Source organism: Macrosteles quadrilineatus, unplaced genomic scaffold (assembly GCF_028750875.1).
Source record: "Macrosteles quadrilineatus isolate MER2022 unplaced genomic scaffold, UCM_ALF_1.0 Scaffold_3__2_contigs__length_128488019, whole genome shotgun sequence".
Lineage (NCBI taxonomy): Eukaryota > Metazoa > Arthropoda > Insecta > Hemiptera > Cicadellidae > Macrosteles > Macrosteles quadrilineatus.
Window position 1 is genome coordinate 25,960,087 of NW_026542596.1, and position 7,795 is coordinate 25,967,881.

A 7,795-nucleotide genomic window follows, 5' to 3' on the forward strand; every position below is an offset into this window, starting at 1 on the left:
TTTGATTCCGTTAGGCGGAATCAAACTTGATAGTTATTTACTACATTTTCCAGCGTACCTGCGAAGCCAGTGGCTTCCCCCCCTGAGATTTACTTCTAGCCTAACATATTTTAATATTTTACTTAAAACTAATAAGTTAACTTAGCTTGATTATTGTTCATTCTGTACGAAGTTTGAAGACTCGAAGTTCGTCAAATCACGGCAGCGGGCAGACAGGGGCGAGAGAAGAGACGAGCCAGCTGATCTTAGAAAAAATTGGTCCAAGAAAAAAGGCGGTTGAACGGCATGCTAGCGCCTTTCGCCATGAAGCTGTGGCGCTTGCGTCACAACCACCCCCCCTCGCGCAAAAGATTTTTTTTTTTTTTTTTTTTTTTTTTTGAGGTAGGTGAATGGAGTGGGAGGTGTGACAAGTTGTGTGAAAGGTGAGTTTTTTGGTCGAAACGCCTCCCTTCATCTTCGTTTCTGGGTCCTTAGATATCTTGACACGGTTTGGATTCCAAGGAAGCCGAGAAACAATGAGGGAAGCTTAAAACCGCCCAACCAGACTGGCTCGGCTTGGTTCATCCATCGCAAAACATTGGGGTGTGAAGCTAATTTTGGTTGACCAACCCGACAGGGATGGGAGTCCACCCCCCCTGCGAAAAAGGTAGGCATTGGGTGAAAGACAGTCATACTATCCTGTGACGGTTTCTTCTTTTGTTGGAAAAAAAGGGGACATCTGCACGCACAAAGAGTTTTTTTTTTTTTTTTTTTATTATTTTATTTTTATAATGCTTTGTGGATCAAGGTTAGTGGAGCAACACGGGCGAGTTCGGTGTGTCTGGCGGGAAGAGTGAGAAGTGGCCCTAGCAGTCTTGGCGATGAGCCGAGGATGATGTGCAGATCGTCTGATGAAGTATGGCGAGATGACACTTGGCTTAGGTACTGATGAAGTGTGTTGAGATTTGGCAGAGCCACAATTGCAGAGACCAAGACGTTTTTCCAACTCGCTGATCTCAGGGGTCCGCACAGGAGCTGACCAATAGTGAGTTGTGCTGTCAGAGACCAATTGTAGACCATGGTGTTAATTCAGGTTCCGACCGCTAGGGAGTTGAGTAGCCACCGACGACTCGTTTGTTTCTCGGGTAGTGTTGTAGCCCACTATCATGATGATGAAGTTCGTGCTGAAGTGCTTTGATGATGCATATAAGTTTTTATTTTCATTATAAGCTTTCTTCTTATTATTTGTTGTCTTATTCTTATGTTTTTTTTCTTTTTCTTTTTTTTTTTTTTTTTTCTTTGATTGTGCAGATGTTAAGACTCAGCTTTTACTGAATTGGGGCGTATTACCGAAGTATTGTGCTTTGATTGGTGTAAAGAGAAAAGGTTGAAAGGGAGACTGTCGTTCAAGTGAAGGTGTGAAGGGTCAGTGGGCAAGGCGGTGGTCCGATCACTGACAGGGTTGGTCTGAATCTGTTTGGGAAACCGAGAGTTTAAGACTCACAGTGGCGTGGTGAACCAAGGTCAGACTGGTGAGGGTCGCGAGAGCTTTTGTGGTTTTGTAAGTGTGTTTAGGTTTGGAAGGTGAGAAGGATACAAAACATTTTTTTTTTTTTTTTTTTTTCTTCTTATCAACGCATGCAATTTTAGAACGAGAAAAAAAGATTGCCGTCGCTTGCCACGATGGAAAACCGCGGAATCTATTGAGAACCGTGCTGCGACTTCCGTTTGGTAGATAACGATTTCTTGATTTTTGTATTGAAGAAAACCAAATTTAATTTATTTTGCTGCTTAACTATACTAGTTTCCCTAAGACCTAACTACTGCTACCACTAGTGACTAATTAAGCTAAAGGGAAAAGAAAAGGTGGAGGAGGGTATGAAAGAAAAAGAGCAAGAGATTGTCTTCCTTCACTCGACTGATATCAAGGTCGCCACAGAAGGTGCCACTACTGAGCCCTTTCATGCGGGGTAAAAATAAAAAAACAAAACATAAAATGTACACACCCGCAGGGAAGTGATTCTTACATAAAAAAAGGTTAAAACAACTCAGCAGGGGTGAAGGAGACGAAAAGGGGGAGGGGGGAATTGGCCGACAACGCACGGGGAAGGGACGTGTAGGGCAGCCCATCCGAGGGAAGGATACCCTGAGACTCACTAGTCCCCCATGCGCTGGCGGTTTAAGAGACAGAGGGTAGAAGACTTAGCCTAATATCACAATGGTGCTGCATTCCTGGTCTGGGTAATTGGAAAACTTCTAAAAACTTGGCTGGAAAAACCTTTTTAGTTGTGAGACATGTGCGTTTCTGATAAATTTACCTGTTGTGGGATTTAGTAATCGTGCTGTCACTGGTGATGAAAAGGACTCTATTACACAAGGTTTGGACCAGACTGGTAAAAGCTTACTATTGATTGCATTGGCGGCCCTACTGATGTGGTGTTCCTTAAACATTACCCAATCCCCAGATTTATAAGGGTTGGGCAGTCTGTTTAAGTCGTATTTCTGTTGTCTCTGCTGTCTAGCTTTTGATAGGTTTTCGACGGCCCTACTCCACTCGTCGTGGGAGGATTGTGGGGTGCATTGCTCGTCGACTAATTTGTCTAGGTTCCAATGAAGTTCTAAGGGATGATGTAGGTGTCTACCTAGGAATAAACGGGCAGGGGAAGTCTTGGTGGATTCATGAATGGCTGAATTGAAAGCTATTTGGAACCAGTGGAGTTCCTGGTCCCATAGCCTTTGATGTTGATGGTGGAAGATTCGGATGGCAATTTTGATCTGTTTATTTACCCTCTCGGCGTGCGAGGGGTTGGGATAGTATGGGCTGGTGTATATGTGTTGGATTCCCAGACCCATACAGAGGTTCTTGACGGTAACAGACTTGAAATGTGAAACATTATCAGAAACCAAAAATTTGGGTGGGCCAAATATTGCAAAAACTTGTCTGTTGAGCACCGTGACAGTTGTTTCCGCCCTGGTGTTCCTAACTGGGATCATGAAGCAAAATTTTGAAAAAGAGTCTACAATGGTGAGAATGTATCTATTGCGGTTGGCGGACAATGGAAGGGGTCCAATGTGGTCAATGAAAATTTTTTCCCAAGGTTTGGTAACGATTTCAGAAGCGAGTCTTCCGACCTTGGTGTTGGGGGCTTGTTTGCACCTCTGACAGCTAACGCAAGCTCTTACCCTGTTAGTGACGTAAGCCTTGAGGTCAGGAGACCAGAAAAAGGGCTCGATGCGAGACAAGGTTTTGTTTATGCCCAAATGAGCTGATGTGGGAGATTCATGGTAGTATTTGAAAATGAGGTCAAGAAGCTTGGATGGAACCACTACCCTTGGTTTGGTTTGATTTGGTTGACGGTGAAGAAGGATATTGTTCTCGACTGAATAATTTTGGGGTTTGTTGGTGGACCTGATGATCTTCCTGAGGTCAGGATCATCGAGTTGATGGTCGGCTATGTCTTTGAAAACCTCGGGGAGAGCGAAAAGGGATAATGTGGATGGTTGAGGAGTGGGGGGTGAAATTTCAGTTGGTTCGGAGTTTTCATATAGGCGAGAAAGGGCATCGGCGATGACATTGTCCCTTCCGCGGATATGGTAGATCTTGAACTTGAATGAATTTATGAAAGAGACCCAACGGGCAATCTTACCCATCTGTCGCGGGTGGTTGAGAAGCCAGGTGAGGGCTGAGCAGTCTGAGTGAAGCTCAAACTCTCTGTGTTCCAGGTACTGTTGATATTTTTGCAATGCAAAAACTATTGCAAGGCATTCGAGTTGCAAGGTGGAATAATTTAATTCATGCTTGTTTAAAGCCCTAGATGCGTACGAGACTGGAAACAACTGGTCTCCGTGGGTTTGCATCAGTACGGCCCCAATGGCTGAGCCGCTAGCGTCGGTGTGAACAATAAAATCCCTTGTGAAATCTGGCATACGCAGTATCGATGAAGAGACTAAAGCTCTCTTGAGGGTCTCGAAGGCTTGAACCTGATCGGGGCCGAAAACAAAGGGAACTCCCTTCTTCTTCAAATGATTTAGAGGAATGGTGATGGTCGCGTAATTTTTAATGAAACGTGCGTAGAACGCCGTCATGCCCAAAAAACGGGATAATTGCTTGACATTTTTGGGGGTGGGGTACTCGTCAATTGGCTTTGTTCTATCAGGGTGTATGGAAATGGTGTGGTTACTGAATACGTGTCCGAGAAACTGAATTTTATTGGCTGCAACTGTAATTTTTTGGGGATTGACAGTGAGTCCGGCGTCACGAAGTCTTTGAATAACTAACCCAACCTTTTGCAGGTGATCCTCAAAGGTAGAGTCACTGTACACACATAGATCATCGAAAAAATTATATATGTAATTAAATTTGATGTCTCCAAAAATTCTGTCAATTAATGAGGTGAGCACCATGCTTCCCGAAGCGAGTCCAAAAGGTAGATAGTTGAACTCATACTGTGCCCAAGGTACAACAAAGGACGTGTAGGGCTTAGACTCCTCGGCCAGGGGTATCTGATTGTAAGCCGAGTTCAAATCGAGGAGAGTAAACCAGCGCGCTTGCCCTAGGTGCTGGAAAGCACTTTCGATCGTCGGCATGGGTGTTGCATCCAATTCTAAAATAGCATTAAGATTCCTATAGTCAACGACCATGCGGGTTTTGCCCCCCTTCTTGGGTACCAAAAACGCCGCCGAGGCGTACGGGGATGTTGACGGTCTGATTACCCCCTTCTGTAACAATTCGTCGATATGCTGCCTCATCAAAAGAAGTTTGGGAGGGGCGTACTGGTAAGGCTTGTTGCGTACTATCTTATTCTCTTTTACCCTAATGTGGTACTTCAACAGATTTGTGCGCCCTAAACTGGTGGTGATTGTTTCGGGGAACTGTGAAAGTAATTTGGTAACTGATTGCCTCTGTGCTTGAGTCAAGTTCTCCCCCATGGCAACCGGGTTGTTCTGCTCTTCGGAAATGGATGTAAAAATGAGTGGGAGTGCTTTCGGCGAACCGTAAGGAAAGGTAACTGTGTGGTTGGACATGTTTATGACTGCTCTGGTTTTGGTCAAAAAATCCGATCCTAGCAAAAGGGGAACAGGCAATTTGCGGGTGACTAAAAATGGGAAATTCCAGGAAAGCTGCTGGATTTTGAAATGCAATTTGACTAGAAATTGGAAATCCATGGGTTCGCCGGTGGCTGAAAGCGCAGTGTAGTTTGTTGGTTCTTTTTTGACCACGGCCCTTGTGTGTCGCTTTAAAAGCTTGTAAAAATCAAATGATAGCAAACTGAAAGATGATCCTGTGTCGATTAGTGCGTCCTTAAATATGCCCTTAAAATTCAAGGTCACATGGCATAATTCGGTTTTAGGTACGGTTGGTGAACCCTTTGGCTTGTTTCTTAAGGTTTGACTGGTTGGCGTCGGTGTTACGGTTTGAACAACGGGGAGCGCTGAGACGCCTAACGGTGCCCCCCTTTGTCGTTTCCCTGCCCTATCATGGAAGAATTGAATTGTCGATTTGGATTGGTGTTGTGAGATGGCGGCGATTGATTGTTTCCAGGCGGTTGTGCTCGGAAATCGTTGAACGGATACCTAGGAATGTATGGTCTGTTCGCCGGTCCCGCGAAATTTTGACGATGGCTTGGAGCGCCTTGTCGGTAGCCGGGGCTACGTGACGAAGAAAATGTTTGATGGTGTGACTGCGGTCGGTAATTTTCCGTGCTGCGCTGACTGTCTGGCCGCGACACGGTGCGTTCACCCTCCAGCGCGCGCACCATTTGAACCCTAGGGGCCAGAGCAAGAAGATCTGCCAAGGAGCGTGCCGCGGGGAAAGCTGCCAAAGCTGCTCGCGTTGGTCCATTTAGACCATTTAAAACTGTGTCCAGGACGTCCTGCTGGGAAAAATGGGGAATCAAAAATGCTGACGTCCCAGAAATACTCTCGACGAACTCTGGGAGGGACTCAGACGGCCTCTGTATTCTGTAAACCATGCTAGAAATTATTGCGTGCCTGACCTGACCCGGGAGAAAAAAATCTCTAACATTTTCAATGACCTGTCCCAGCTTCGCGCGATCAGAAATGCCCTTCAACCAAAATACTCTCATTTGATCCGCCGTGCGAGGGAGAATAGCCATCAACAGATCCTCATCCGCGCACAATCCTAGCTTGTCTATTTTGATGGCCGCTACAAGAAATTCTACAAGCTTTCTTGGCTCCGCCCCGGTGGCGACTGGCAAATCTCTGACGAGGTCGTCGACAACTTTCAACCTATTTCTGCTTGCCTGGGGGGGGGGAGTGGGTGCCAGACATGGCGGTCGCGATCTGCTGGCCCACGGCCATGGCGGTGGCTTGAACCAAATGGGTCCAATCTGTAGGTGCCTGGTTGGGTTCTTCCTTCGCGCTCGTGTTATTGAAGGGCGCGACTCCTGGAAGGAATGGCAAATGCGGATGCTGCTGAGACGTAGTGTGGATGGTATTTGTGTCTAAAGAGGCTTGTGCGGTTTGTGCAGGGACAAGGGGCTCGGCGGTATCATCCATGAGATCCTGGCTGGTCCTAGTGTGTGTGCCAGAGGGTTCGAGGACTTTGGTGAGGTCCGGTCGGAGGTTGTCGGGCATAGGCTCGGACCCACCATTCAATTGGAGCTTGCACAAAAAATCGGATAGCAAAGTTCTATTTTGGGTCAACGTCGACGCCGGAGTAATCCCTAGTATGTGACATTGATTCACCGCGTCTTGCGCATTTAGTGAATATACCCAAGAAGTGCCAGGCGGCATATCGCTGGGCGCGTACACTGCAGAAGGCATGATGGTTGCTAAAGACTAGCCTTTAGCAAAAAGAAATTTTTGAAACCTACGCACTAGGCTTATCCTCACAAGACCCTGTAGCCTGTGTATAAAAAATTTTAAAAAGGGGGAAAAGCCAGGCCATCCACCTAACGCTGGAAAAATCCCTAAATTTTTTTTTTTTTTTTTTTTTGTTTTTTTTTTTTTTTTTTTTTCCAAGAGAAAATGAAAAAATAAACTAATCTGACATGGGTGAAAGAGAATTCTCTATTAACGGAATTAACTTCTTGAAAGCGTCGCCATTGAAATGAATTTTGTCGCGACGCCTAGAACTTCCATAATAAATATGAAAATAATGAATGTGCCTGAGCTCCTGCGGGAGGTCTATTACCTTGACGAAGTCTGATCGCAGTGTTAGAAAAAACTTATTTATTTGTTGCAATCGTGTTACTGCTGGAGTGGAGTTAACTATCCTAGGATAACATGGCAAAGTCGCAAAGACAATTACCATCCGGGGATAATTTCGACGTAACATTCGTAGAAAGGACAAAAAGGTGTTCTTGAATTTTCCAATGTCGGAGTTAGCTAAGAAATCGTTGGTACTTTTGCACCTGAAATGCCCCTAACCAAAACTGGTAGTAACTTGCCGGATAAAACTGGGTTGGAATTAGCAAAATTGCAAAAACGTACTGCGTATGAATCACCTAAAACTTGTAGAGTTGTAGGCTTTGCTGCGCGGTACATGTTATTAATAAACTTAAGATAGGCCTAAATAAAAAACACTCTAAAAATGTCTAAATTTTCACTAAAAATAATTTATCAGCTACCAATAAATTCCCCAAACTAACTAAATTTTGTTTCAACTAGCCTAACTATTTAATTTCCACTACTAAAGAAACCAGCAATCCGTAAAGATTGCAGTAAACCGTAAGCGACTAGGCTATCTAGCCAAAATATCCACTACAGAAATAAGTTAGGCTAAAGAAATCTTTAAAGAGCTAGGATTAAAATCTGAGACTCAAAAAATTAAATTTGGGGTGTGTGAAACCTT